This window comes from Dendrobates tinctorius, unplaced genomic scaffold (genome assembly GCF_039654945.1).
Source record: "Dendrobates tinctorius isolate UK_male_01 unplaced genomic scaffold, ASM3965494v1 ptg000035l, whole genome shotgun sequence".
Classification (NCBI taxonomy): Eukaryota; Metazoa; Chordata; class Amphibia; order Anura; family Dendrobatidae; genus Dendrobates; species Dendrobates tinctorius.
Window position 1 is genome coordinate 68,896,496 of NW_027361703.1, and position 13,368 is coordinate 68,909,863.

At 46.0% G+C, this 13,368-nt stretch overlaps 1 protein-coding gene across 6 annotated transcripts in view; it reads right to left on the reverse strand.

The window, feature by feature from the left end:
- Positions 1-13,368, reverse strand: part of KMT2E (lysine methyltransferase 2E (inactive)) — a 240,329-nt gene that overhangs the window by 118,121 nt on the left and 108,840 nt on the right. The gene's annotated exons all lie outside the window — the stretch shown is intronic.

Sequence of the window (13,368 nt, forward strand, 5' to 3'; positions counted from 1 at the left end):
GCTGGCTCCTCCTCTTATCTTCCCCTTACTGTTGGGGTTCCTTAAGGATCAATCTTAGGCCCCCTCCTCTTCTCTTTGTACACGGCCCCTATTGGTCAAACAATCAGTAGATTTGGTTTCCAGTACCATCTCTATGCTGATGACACCCAATTATACGTTTCTTCTCCTGACATCACACCTGCCTTTTCAGAAAACACCAGCGATTGTCTAAACGCTGTGTCCAACATGTCCTCACTATATCTGAAACTGAACCTATCAAAGACTGAACTCCTTGTGTTTCCTCCCGCTACCAATGTACCTATACCCGACATTACCATTTCCTTGTGTGGTTCCACTATTACTCCCCAGCAACATGCCCGCTGTCTTGGGGTCATACTTGACTCAGAGCTTTCCTTTGCCCACACATCCGATCACTGGCTCGCTATTGTTTTCTGCACCTCAAAAACATTTCTAGAATTCGACCTTTTCTTACTTTTGACTCCGCAAAAACTCTTACCGTTTCTCTTATTCATTCTCGTCTCGACTATTGTAACTCTCTTCTAATCGGTCTCCCTCTTACCAAACTCTCCCCCTGCCAATCTGTCTTGAATGCTGCAGCCAGGATCATATTCCTCGTCAATCGTTACACCGATGCCTCTACCTTGTGCCAGTCATTACACTGGCTATCCATCCACTCCAGAATCCAGTACAAACTTATTACTCTCACCCACAAAGCTCTCCATGGCTCAGCACCACTCTACATCTCCTCCCTCGTTTTGGTCTACCACCCTATCCGTGCCCTCCGTTCTGCTGATGGCCTGAGGTTAGCATCCTCAATCAGAAGCTCCCACTCCCGTCTCCAAGACTATACAAGCGTCCTGAAAACACATTTATTCAGACTGCCCTACACAGCCTCACATTAACCTATCCCTGGGTGGCCCAGTCAAAAGTTTCACCATAACCAGGTTCCCTGCATTATGTTCCCACATGCTTTAAGCATCTAATAGCCCTCTGTGTCTGTACTGTTACACACTTAACATTAAGGCTGGTCCAAACAACCAGGGCAATTGTTACCACCCACCTTTCGGGTGTACCTTTTTTCCTCAGATTGTAAGCTTGCGAGCATGGCCCTCATTCCTCTTGGTATCTGTTATAATCTATGTGATTGTTATGCTGTAATGTCTATTGTCTGTACAAGTCCCCTCTGAAATGTAAAGTGCTGTGGAATATGTTGGCGCTATAGAAATAAAATGTATTATTATTAACCAGGCTGGAATACCAGGTTTGATGAGTCAAGTTCAGAGCTACACGGACCATTGGAATGTCCTAAACATTAGCCTGTTAAAGTTTGCAAGGCAGGGAGGGAAGAAAAGAGAACTCTGCCCAAAGAAGTGACAGGTGTTTTCTCCTTGAAGGTCCATGGTTCAATTAAGACGGGGCAAGCAAGTAAAATTGAGTGAAATTTCTGGAGTATGATCATTTGCCTGGATCTCTAGGTTCTTGGATTAAACAATAAGGGTCCAAGCTGTTCGAATTCAGGATGTGAGCTGCAGAAACACTGGCGCCAGTGAGAAACTAGCAACATAATCAGGTTTTCTAGTATCCTTCTTTAGATGGCAGTGGTTTACTTTTACATAATTAGACTGCCTGAAACTTAGCTAGGCGACCCAGAGGTGGGCAACAAAAACATGTAAATCCATAGGGAAGAGTGACTCTGAAGTAAGAGGTGGGAGAATAATGTTCCTGAACCAGAGAAACGGATGTCAGATATAAGCACATAGACAACCCTTGGAGAAATGCAAGGGTAAAAGGCACAAATGGAATACTTGACAAAGTAGAATGAAAAGTAGAAACAAGACAATGGATTGGGGGGGTTGGATGGGGGCTGTGTGTTTATGAAGAATTGGTTACAGAGTTTGGTCTTATGGACAGAATACTCAAGTAGCTCAGAAAGTCCATGTTGTGGGATGCCGAGCTGACAAGGCTAGACTCCCTGGAGTTGATTGTCCAGATACGAGGTGATGAACAATTAGTTTGTGAAAGGGAGTGGAATGAGATCCCTAACATTCCTTGGAAAGACCTTAACGCTACGGTGATTCCAAGGGTGAGGGCTTCAAATATGACTCGAGGGCAAACAACGATGACCTGGCAATCGGAATGAAAAGCATCTTTGTAATGACGGTGTGACTACAAGCGCAGACATACATTATGAAAGCTTGGGACATGCAGCAATTTATATAAACCATCCTCAAAGAAATGGATCTGCTTAAGTGCTCAAAGGGGACTTATTACTACTTCCCCGATCCAGGCATCGTCCTCATAAATGAGTTAACTTCTATCCCTCCTCGTGCTGAGGAGGTTTTTCAGGTGAAAGGCCTAAAGGTCTTGCCACAGACATGCCATGCAGGACCACATTGTTTGGCCAAAAGTAAAGATTTACTGTCATTCTCAAGAGAAGAGCAAGGAAATATCTGGAATGCCTGAATAGCTGTAAACGACTGTGGTACTGGAGAAACCAAGCACTCTTTCCACAGTGGGATTCTAGATGATAAATTCCAAATGCCTCAAGTAGAGAAGCGCTAACAAAGGTTAAAAAAGGAATTCTTGAACACAAGGTGCAAGATTTTGAGACAAACTGAGAAGTGTGAAGATAAGTCTTGGAATGAAATATGGAAACTAGGAGTCACTTAGGAGAGGACCAGGTGGTCCCATTTTGAGGCTGCAATAGTCAGACCATGGAGCAGCTGGTTGGACTGGACAGAAGGAAAAAAAAATAAACTTCTGGACTACGCTATAGCGAAAATGGATGTAAGCAAAATCTGCTGCTATAAAGACTGAACTGGAGAAGACATCAAGCCATTATCAAACGGTCATTGGGGACACTGCATCAAAAAAAGAAGGATATTTGGTACTCCCTGTAAAATCTTTCTTGGAGCCTTCACTGGGGGACTCCAGTAACCATGGGTGTATGCTGCTGTCGCTAGGAGGCTGACACTATGCTAAAACAGGAAAATTAGCTCCTCCTCAGTAGTATACACCTACCGACAGGCACCAAGTACCTCAGTTAAGTGTTAAAGCAGTAGGAGAAGCAACCAACAACTCAACATATGTACCGGCCCAACGTCAAAGGCACGTAGGCCCAAAATCGGTAGAAACAATTAGGGAGTGTGCCGTGTCCCCCAATGAAGGCTCCAAGAGAGATTTTACAGTGAGTCCTAAAGCAGTCCCCAAGGGTGGGAACAGAAAGAATGCAAAGAAAAAAACAGACTGAGGTCGGCTGATGCATAACCGCCGCCTGCAGCACCATCGCTTCCTAGGCCCGCGTCGGGCAATACATGAGTATGAACTCCGTAATAACCAACAAGGATGGGCAAAGATGACCAGGTCACGGCCTGGCAATCAGCAAAGCAGAGGCATGGGAAGAAACTGCCAAAGAAGGAGTTCTCCAGGGAATGGACCGGAGAGGGAAAAGAGGGACAGAGTAGGAAGGACAATGTCTGCATTAACGTGAAATGAAAAGGAACGGAGAATGTCAGAATAATGCCAACTCAAACTCCCCTGATGGCCTTAACGGCAACCAAGAAGAGAAAAGTGAACCAAATAGTTGTCCTCACACCACTGGAAGGTCTTCCTTTATGTGGTAGATACGCGAGGATGCAGGTTCTCTCGCCCAAAACATGGTCAGAATGACCTGATGGGAAAAAAAACAGCTCCTCTCAGAAGTAGGTCTCAACAGCCATGCCTTTAAACTTAAAAGACTGAACTGTGGTATAAGAGGGGGCCTTGCAGAAGAAGATCCGGACGGTCTGCAAACTTCCAGGGAGCGTCCATGAGCATGCTTGCTAGTTCCAGATACCAGGCGTGTCTTGGTGAGTTTGTAGCCATCAGGACTACTGGAAAACCTTCTGCCTATTTTAATTACGATTCATGGAATCAAGGGGAGAGACGGAAAAAAAGGAAGATGGAAATGTAACCACGGGAGTACCAGAGCATTGCAACCGATGGATAGAGATCCCAGGACTTTGTTACGTATTGAGCAACCTTAAGGTTCATCCAAGACGCCATCAGTGCAACATCCAGTGCGCCCATTTCTGGCACATCTTGTAAAAAATGACAGGGCTGAAAGAACACTCGCCCGATGCGGGACCCTGACCGCTCAGAGAATCGGCTGCTCAATTTTCCACCGTCGGAATGTGCAAGGATGATGTGATGGAAACGAAACCTTACGCCCGTCGCAGAATACTGGTTACCTGTTCCATAGGATGTTTGCTGCGAGTCCCACCTTGACGGTTCATGAAAACCACGGCAGTGGCGTCTGAATGTATGCGGACCGGTTGGCCTGCGAGGAGAGGCGAAGGGCAAAGAAAATTGCCCTGACCTCCAGGAGATTGATGGGGAGAGCGGCTTCTCGGGATGATGAAGAAAGACCGCTCCCTACCTGAGATGACAGGCGTTGGAGAGGGTGATCTGCCACCGGAGGGAAGGAAGGACTTTCCTCATACAATTGAAGCCGACAGTGTCCACCAGGTAAAGACTGCCTTGCCTTGAGAGGCAGAAGCACAGGTCAGTCTATAGAGAAGATCCTCTTGTCCCAAGCAGACAAGAGGGACAGCTGAAGAGGACAGGTATGGACCTGGTCACAAGGCATCAGTCCCATGGCAGCAATCACCTTCCCCAGTCCTCTCATGCAGGATCTCAGAAGGAGATGAGCCAGCCACTTTAGAGTGTGGAACCCCTGGGAGAGAGATAAATTCTCCTTTAGAAGGGAGACGCGGGCTTGAGCCGTGTGGAACCTCATGCCCAGAGTGTCCGAGGTGATCTAAAGACTCTAGTCGCAATTTCGACAGACCAGCCCTTAGATCAGAAGATCATCCTTCTTTGTAGCGGAGGATGGCCATGACAGCTGCCCTGACTTTCGAGAATACTCTGGTATCGGAGGCCAGGCCGAAGGGAAGAGCCGAGTGATCCTCCTGGATTGCAAACTGTAAAATTTTTGATGCTGAACACAAACAGGAATGTCTACAGAACAAAGAAACACTACCTGGTTCAAAACGTAAGGACTCTATCCTGAAAAGACGGACCCAAACGTGACAGTTGAATCGCTTGATGTCCAAAAATGAACAGAACGATTCAACATTCTTCAGGAATAAGAAAAAAAAAAAATTGGAGTAGAACACTGAAACCAGTTTGTTCCAGGAAACAGGTACGATTACCTGTGTGCAACAGGGAAGGCCTGAGACGGATGTTTCTGAGGGTGCCACAGAAAGAAACGTCTTCCGGGAGGGAAGAAAAAAAAAGTCTCTTCTGTAACGGAAACGTGACTCTCTCTCTGACCCAGGCGTCGTCGAACCATACTGTACTTCTTGGAAGAGAAGAAACCCGGCCTCCCACCCTGGAGAAATTCCCAGGTAGGGCTGACCCGTTACACCAAGGAGAACCTGTCGGCACGGGACTCTGAAGACTGGGCGGAAGTCCCTGAAGCAGAGGACCGAGAAGAACGAAATTGAAGCGACCTCTTATAAAAAAAAAAAAAAAAAAAAAATAGGACGCTCAGACTTTGACGGCATGGACAATTTGACCTGCCAAGTCTGCCATCTCCACCAAAGGAGCAGCTGGGTGAATACCCTGACGAAGCATACTTGCCCAGACGGATATAGACTTTGCCACCCAGGTGGAGGCAATAAAGGAGCAGAAATAGGCTCCAGCTGCTTTAAAGGCTGACCTAGCCAAGGATTCAATCTGTCTATCCGTAAACTCCTCAGGAGATGAAGACTATCCAGGAGGACAGACAAAGAAAACCGGCGGATCCACTCCAGGGAATTCTGTCCAAATATCAACGAGGTTTGGGCTAAAGGGACAGCGAATGTGCACCTGCTTCTTTCCTGGGAAGCGCTTCAGGGTGTTCCCAGTGATTAGACAATTGTTTTAAATTCCCTGTGATTAGGGAAATTCCGGGAAGAACGTTTCATCCGTTGGGGGCAACGGAGTGCTCCAGAACCGCTGACTTGTCCTCCGTTAGGTTCAAAATATGGGTAATTGCTAAGATAAGGTTATTGACCATGTCATGCATATTGAGGTCTGGGCCGTACCAGACTCAGACTCAAGACTGGCATTCCACATCCGACCCAAAACCAGCCTCCGAAGAGGGGGCATGGGGTGAGGAATGCATCCAAAAGGATACAGAGGGACCCGGGCTCGCTTCCTTTGCCTTGTACCCGATTTATCCCTGTGAATGTCGCAGTCAGGTGTATGCGAATCGCCATAATAGGCGTTCGGAGCACTGGTGGCAGCAGATGAAAGTGGAAGTCACTCCAGGACAGAGACCAGGAACTATGAAACTTCTGTCAGGTCAGTGACCGACTGAGACATGGCAACAGCCCACTCCGGAGGGAGGGGAGTGCTCTCATCCCAGGCTCGCTTCCTTTGCTCTGTACCCGATTTATCAATGGCGGCAAGCCACACGACTGCTATGGGGCCCCAAAGGGGAGAAAGGGGGCCCACCGGAGTTGGACCGCAATGGCTGTGCCAGGGGCGAACGTACCGCATGTGCAGCCAGTGTGTCTGCACCGGGGCCCAGAGGCTCCGGGGGAACCCTGCAGGTCTACTAATAATGAGGGCTATTTGGCCTGTTTATCTGACCCAAGGCTCCAGGGGGCACCTGGCCAGATTGCCCTCATGTGCGGTGGGCAGGGAAAAATCCCTGCAGCTCCGCTGCCTACAAGAGAAATTGGCAGAAGAGCTGCAGCAATCAGTCCTGCTTCCTAGCTCACACAGCAGTCAGCGGTGCGGCTGGATGACATTAGTCAGCGCCACGGCCGCTGTGCCAGTGAGAGGAAGCTGCCGGCGACAGTGATGCTGTGGCTGCGGGAGAGCATGCAAGAAGGGAAGGGGCTGTATGGTGTGTTTAGAGATGAGTGGTGGTGTGGTGTGTGTATAGAGATGAGTGGTGGTGTGTGGGTGGGTGTGTGTGTGTAGTGTGTGTATATAGAGATGAGTGGTGGTGTGTGTGTGTCGCGCTGCAGGGGAATGTGCAGAGAGGTGAATGGTGCTGTGTGTCTGTAGGTGGGTGAGAAGGCAATGATGGGGGTGGTGCGTGAGAAGGCAATGATGGGGGTGGTGCGTGAGAAGGCAATGATGGGGGTGGTGCGTGAGAAGGCAATGATGGGGGTGGTGCGTGAGAAGGCAATGATGGGGGTGGTGCGTGAGAAGGCAATGATGGGGGTGGTGCGTGAGAAGGCAATGATGGGGGTGGTGCGTGAGAAGGCAATGATGGGGGTGGTGCGTGAGAAGGCAATGATGGGGGTGGTGCGTGAGAAGGCAATGATGGGGGTGGTGCGTGAGAAGGCAATGATGGGGGTGGTGCGTGAGAAGGCAATGATGGGGGTGGTGCGTGAGAAGGCAATGATGGGGGTGGTGCGTGAGAAGGCAATGATGGGGGTGGTGCGTGAGAAGGCAATGATGGGGGTGGTGCGTGAGAAGGCAATGATGGGGGTGGCGAAAAGGACAATGATGGTGGTCAAAAGGGCAATAATGGGATAGTGGCGGAAAAGGCAATGATAGGGGTGGTGGAAAGGACAATGATGGTGAAAAGGGCAATGATGGGGTAGTGGGGAGAAAGCAATGATGGTGTGGGGGAGAGGGCAATAATGGGATGCCGGGGATTGGGAACGGAGGTAGGGGGATTTGTAATGGATTTAGGAACAGGGGGAGGGGGAGGAAGACGTTATCGCTTATTATGCTTTACACAGCCCCTTTGTATATAGTGTACTCACTTATTATGTATAGCACCACCCCTTAGTATACAGTAATATCACTTTTTATGTATAGCACAGTTCTAGTATACCATGTACTCACTTATGTACAACACCATCCTTAGTTACATAATTTCCTCTTTTATCATGTATAACATCGTTCCTTATTACATACCATCCTCTAGTTATATATGGTGCCGTCCCTTATTATATAGCTTCCTCTGCTGTTATGTACAGTGATGTCTCTTACATAGTGTATTCTTGCTATTTTTGTTATTCACAGCGCCCTCTTATTACATGGTCCACTCTCGTTAGATATAAAATGACAGATGGAGGAGCTGGCGAACAGACTACCAGTACATAATCTCCTCCACTAGCAAAGAAGCTTCCCCATGCTCCATGAGCCATCATTGCATTATACATCTAACAGGAGAGGAATAAAAAACAGGGTTCTATATAATCCTATATGTAAGGGACAATGCTGTACATAGCAAAAGAGGGCACTGTATAAGGGACAGCAATATACATAAAGGAAACTATGTAACATATAAACATGTATGTGTGGTTTTATTTCAGACCAACAAGGTTGGCAACGTTTCAGCTCATGCAGAGCCTTTAACAAGGCTTGATAAAGGCTCTGCATGAGCCGAAACTTCGCCTACCATGTGGGTCTGAAATAAAACCACATTTTTTACTCTTTGAAAAAGGAGTGCTGCCTTCAGTTTTTTCATATGTGAATTTTGGCTTTTGGGATAATTGCTTGGGAGGCCTGTGCACCTGAAGATTTTGGATTGTGCGGTTTCATTTTCTATTGTTACATGTATGTGTGGAGACACATCTTTCTCTCTCTATATACAGTTAGGTCCATATATATTTGGACAGACAACATTTTTCTAATTTTGGTTCTAGACATTACCACAATTAATTTTAAACAAAGCAATTCAGATGCAGTTGAAGTTCAGACTTTCAGCTTTCATTTGAGGGTATTCACATTAAAATTGGATGAATGGTTTAGGAATTTCAGCTCCTTAACATGTGCCACCCTGTTTTTAAAGGGACCAAAAGTAATTGGACAGATTAAATAATTGTAAATAAAATGTTCATTTCTAGTACGTGGATGAAAACCCTTTGTTGGCAATGACTGCCTGAAGTCTTGAACTCAAGGACATCACCAGACGCTGTGTTTCCTCCTTTTTGATGCTCTGCCAGGCCTTCACTGCGGTGGTTTTCAGTTGCTGTTTGTTTGTGGGCCTGTCTGAAGTTTCGTCTTTAACAAGTGAAATGCATGCTCAATTGGGTTGAGATCAGGTGACTGACTTGGCCATTCAAGAATATTCCACTTCTTTGCTTTAATATACTCCTGGGTTGCTGTGGCTTTATGTTTTGGGTCATTGTCCATCTGTAGTATGAAACGACAACCAATCAGTTTGGCTGCATTTGGCTGGATCTGAGCACACAGTATGGCTCTGAATACCTCAGAATTCATTCGGCTGCTTCTGTCCTGTGTCACATCATCAATAAACACTAGTGACCCAGTGCCACTGGCAGCCATGCATGCCCAAGCCATCACACTGCCTCTGCCGTGTTTTACAGATGATGTGGTATGCTTTGGATCATGAGCTGTACAACACCTTCGCCATACTTTTCTCTTTCCATCATTTCTGGTAGAGGTTGATCTTGGTTTCATCTAACTAAAGAATGTTCTTCTAGAACTGTGCTGGCTTTTTTAGATTTTTTTTTTTTTTTAGCAAAGTCCAGTCTATCCTTTTGATTCTTGATGCTTATGAGTGGCTTGCACCATGCAGTGAACCCTCTGTATTTACTTTCATGCAGTCTTTCAACAGTATTTACACAAGAAGATACCATGACAGATAACATGATCAGGGCTAAAAATTCTGCATTAAATGTCACCTGCTTATCCGAGCAGGAAGTACGGCGGCATCTAAAAATCACTAAAATTGACAAATCCCCGGGCCCGGATGGGATACACCCCCGAGTACTGCAGGAATTAAGCACAGTCCTAGATAGACCATTATTTTTAATCTTTAAAGATTCCATAATAACAGGGTCTGTACCACAGGACTGGCGTATAGCAAATGTGGTGCCAATATTCAAAAAGGGGACAAAAACTGAACTTGGAAATTATAGGCCAGTAAGTTTAACCTCAACTGTGGGTAAAATCCTGGAGGGTTTTCTAAGAGATACTATACTGGAGTATCTGGAGAAGAATAACCTCATGACCCAATATCAACATGGGTTTACAAGGGACCGTTCCTGTCAGACTAATCTGATAAGCTTTTATGAAAAGGTAAGTTCAGGACTGGACCAAGGGAATGCAGTGGACGTGATTTACATGGACTTTTCAAAAGCTTTTGATACGGTGCCACACAAAAGGTTGATACATAAAATGAGAACAATGGGGATAGGGGAAAATATATGTAGGTGGGTTAAGAGCTGGCTCAGGGATAGGAAACAAAGGGTGGTTATTAATGGAGCACACTCGGACTGGGTCACGGTTAGCAGTGGGGTACCACAGGGGTCAGTTTTGGGCCCGCTTTTTAATATATTTATTAATGACCTTGTAGGGGGCATAGAGAGTAGAATTTCAATATTTGCAGATGACATTAAACTCTGCAGGGTAATCAATACAAAAGGAGGACAATTTTATATTACAGGAGGATTTATGTAAACTAGAAGCTTGGGCTGATAAATGGCAAATGAGCTTTAATGGGGATAAATGTAAGGTCATGCACTTGGGTAGAACAAACAAGATGTACAATTATGTGCTTAATTGTAAAACACTGGGCAAAACTGTCACTGAAAGACCTGGGTGTATGGGTGGACGACAAACTCATATTTAGTGGCCAGTGTCAGGCAGCTGCTGCAAAGGCAAATAAAATAATGGGATGCATTAGAAGAGGCATAGATGCTCATGAGGAGAACATAATTTTACCTCTATATAAGTCACTAGTGCGACCACACTTAGAATACTGTGTACAGTTCTGGTCTCCGGTGTATAAGAAAGACATAGCTGAACTGGAGCGGGTGCAGAGAAGAGCGACCAAGGTTATTAGGGAACTAGGGGGTCTGCAATACCAAGACAGGTTATTACACTTGGGGTTATTTAGTTTGGAAAATCGAAGGCTCAGGGGTGATCTTACTACAATGCATAGACCTTTCTAATGATCTTTTTACTCTTAGACCTGTGACGGGGACAAGGGGGCATCCTCTAAGTCTGGAGGAAAGAAGGTTTAAGCATAGTCACAGACGCGGATTCTTTACTGTAAGAGCAGTGAGACTATGGAACTCTCTGCCATATGATGTTGTAATGAGTGATTCCCTACTAAAATTTAAGAAGGGACTGGATGCCTTTCTTGAAAAGTAAAATATTACAGGGTATATACACTAGTTTCCTTAATATTGCGTTGATCCAGGGAGCTAGTCTGATTGCCGTATGTGGAGTCGGGAAGGAATTTTTTTCCCCAATGTGAAGCTTACTGTTTGCCACATGGGTTTTTTTGCCTTCCTCTGGATCAACATGTTAGGGCAAGTTAGGATAGGATATTGGTTGAACTAGATGGACTTAAAGTCTTCCTTCAACCTTAATAACTATGTTACTATGTCTTCTCTTTATGGTAGATTTGGATATTGATACACCTACCTCCTGGAGAGTGTTGTTCACTTCGTTGGCTGTTGTGAAGGGGTTCCTCTTCACCATGGAGATTATTCTGCGATCATCTCCCACTGTTGTCTTCCGTGGGCGCCCAGGTCTTTTTGCATTGATGAGTTCACCAGTGCCTTCTTTCTCAGGATGTACCAAACTGTAGATTTTGCCCACTCCTAATGTTGTAGCAATTTGTCAGATGGGTTTTTTCAGCTTAAGGATGGCTTGTTTCACCTGCATGGAGAGCTCCTTTGACCGCATGTTTCCTTCACAGCAAAACCTTCCAAATGCAAGCACCACACCTCAAATCAACTCCAGGCCTTTTATCTGCTTAATTGAGAATGACATAACGAAGGGATTGCCCACACCTGTCCATGAAATAGCCTTGGAGTCAATTGTCCAATCACTTTTGGTCCCTTTAAAAACAGGGTGGCACATGTTAAGGAGCTGAAACTCCTAAACCCTTCATCCAATTTTAATGTGGATACCCTCAAATGAAAGCTGAAAGTCTGAACTTAAACTGCATCTGAATTGTTTTGTTTAAAATTCATTGTGGTAATGTCTAGAAACAAAATTAAAAAAATGTTGTCTCTGTCCAAATATATATGGACCTAACTGTATATCCATCTCTATCTATATCCATCTGTACCTACATCTATCTGTAGCTTTGTCACCATAAAAGGAGCGGGCCCAGACATTTCTTGCACAGGGGCCCCAAGCTATCAGTGTCCGCCGCTGGGCTGTGAAGTGTGCCTTTAGTTAAATGTGCTCGCCGCTGTCACTCTGTACCTGTCTCCTCCTAACTCCTCCTTTCTAGTCATGCACTGCTCCCAGCTGAACTCTCTGGCTGGACTTGCATAAGGACTTCACGCCTCCTGGCTGACGTAGCTTTCCTGCCAGAGAGCGCAGTGTATGCTGGGACCCTCTGGAAGTAGATGCACATGTGAAGGCGGCTACCGACTCTTGGAGGCGGAGCTTGAGGAGCTGAGGCTGTGTGGAGATGCAAGACTGTGAGCTGGGCCCAGCTGAGAAGTTTTCTTCTTCCCCCAGTCCCACATGCTCAGTGCCTTGGGGTGATCCTCGACTCTACCCTCGCTTTCAAGCCACATATCCAAGCCCTTGCCTCCTCCTGCCGACTCCAACTCAAAAATATTTCCCGGATCCGTACATGACTTGACCAAGAAACTACGAAAACGCTTGGCACCCCCTCATCAACCCAGCCTCTTTTATTGCAAATTCCTACTCTCTGGCCTCCCCTCTAGCACCACTCCAATCTATCCTAAACTCTGCTGCCCGAATAATCCACCTGTCTCCCTGTATTCTCCAGCCTCTCCTCTCCGCCAAGCCCTCCATTGGCTTCCGATTTTCCAGAAGCTCCAGTTCAAAACCCTAACTATGACATACAAAGCCACCCACAACCTGTCTCCTCCATACATCTGTGACATGGTGCCCCAGAATTTACCTACATGCAACCTTTGATCCTCTCAAGATTTCCTTTTCTACTCCCCTCAACCGCATAAAAGACTTTACCCGTGTTTCCCCCATACTCTGGAACTCTCTACCCCAACACATGACTTTCGCCTACCACGGAAACCTTCAAAAGGAACCTGAAGACCCACCTCTTCCGGAAAGCCTACATCCTGCAGTGATCATCAGTCTTCTGAGCCACCGCACGACCAGCTCTACCCTCTCCTAGTGTGTCCTCACCCATCCCCTGTAGACTGTGAGCCCTCACAGGCAGGGTCCTCTCTCCTTTTGTACTTGTGTGTGCCTTGTATTGCTCATGTTTATTATGCTTGTCTTTGTATGCCTCTCTTTAAATGGGGCTATAAAAAAAAAAAAAAAAAAAATAAAATAAAATTGTAAGCGTAATCATGCTAAGATTTTTTCACAATTTACAAAGAAAAAAAAATTCTTTAAATTAGTTGGTCCCTTAAGACTTGTATCACTGAAAAAGTTTTGCCAAGAAGTAAA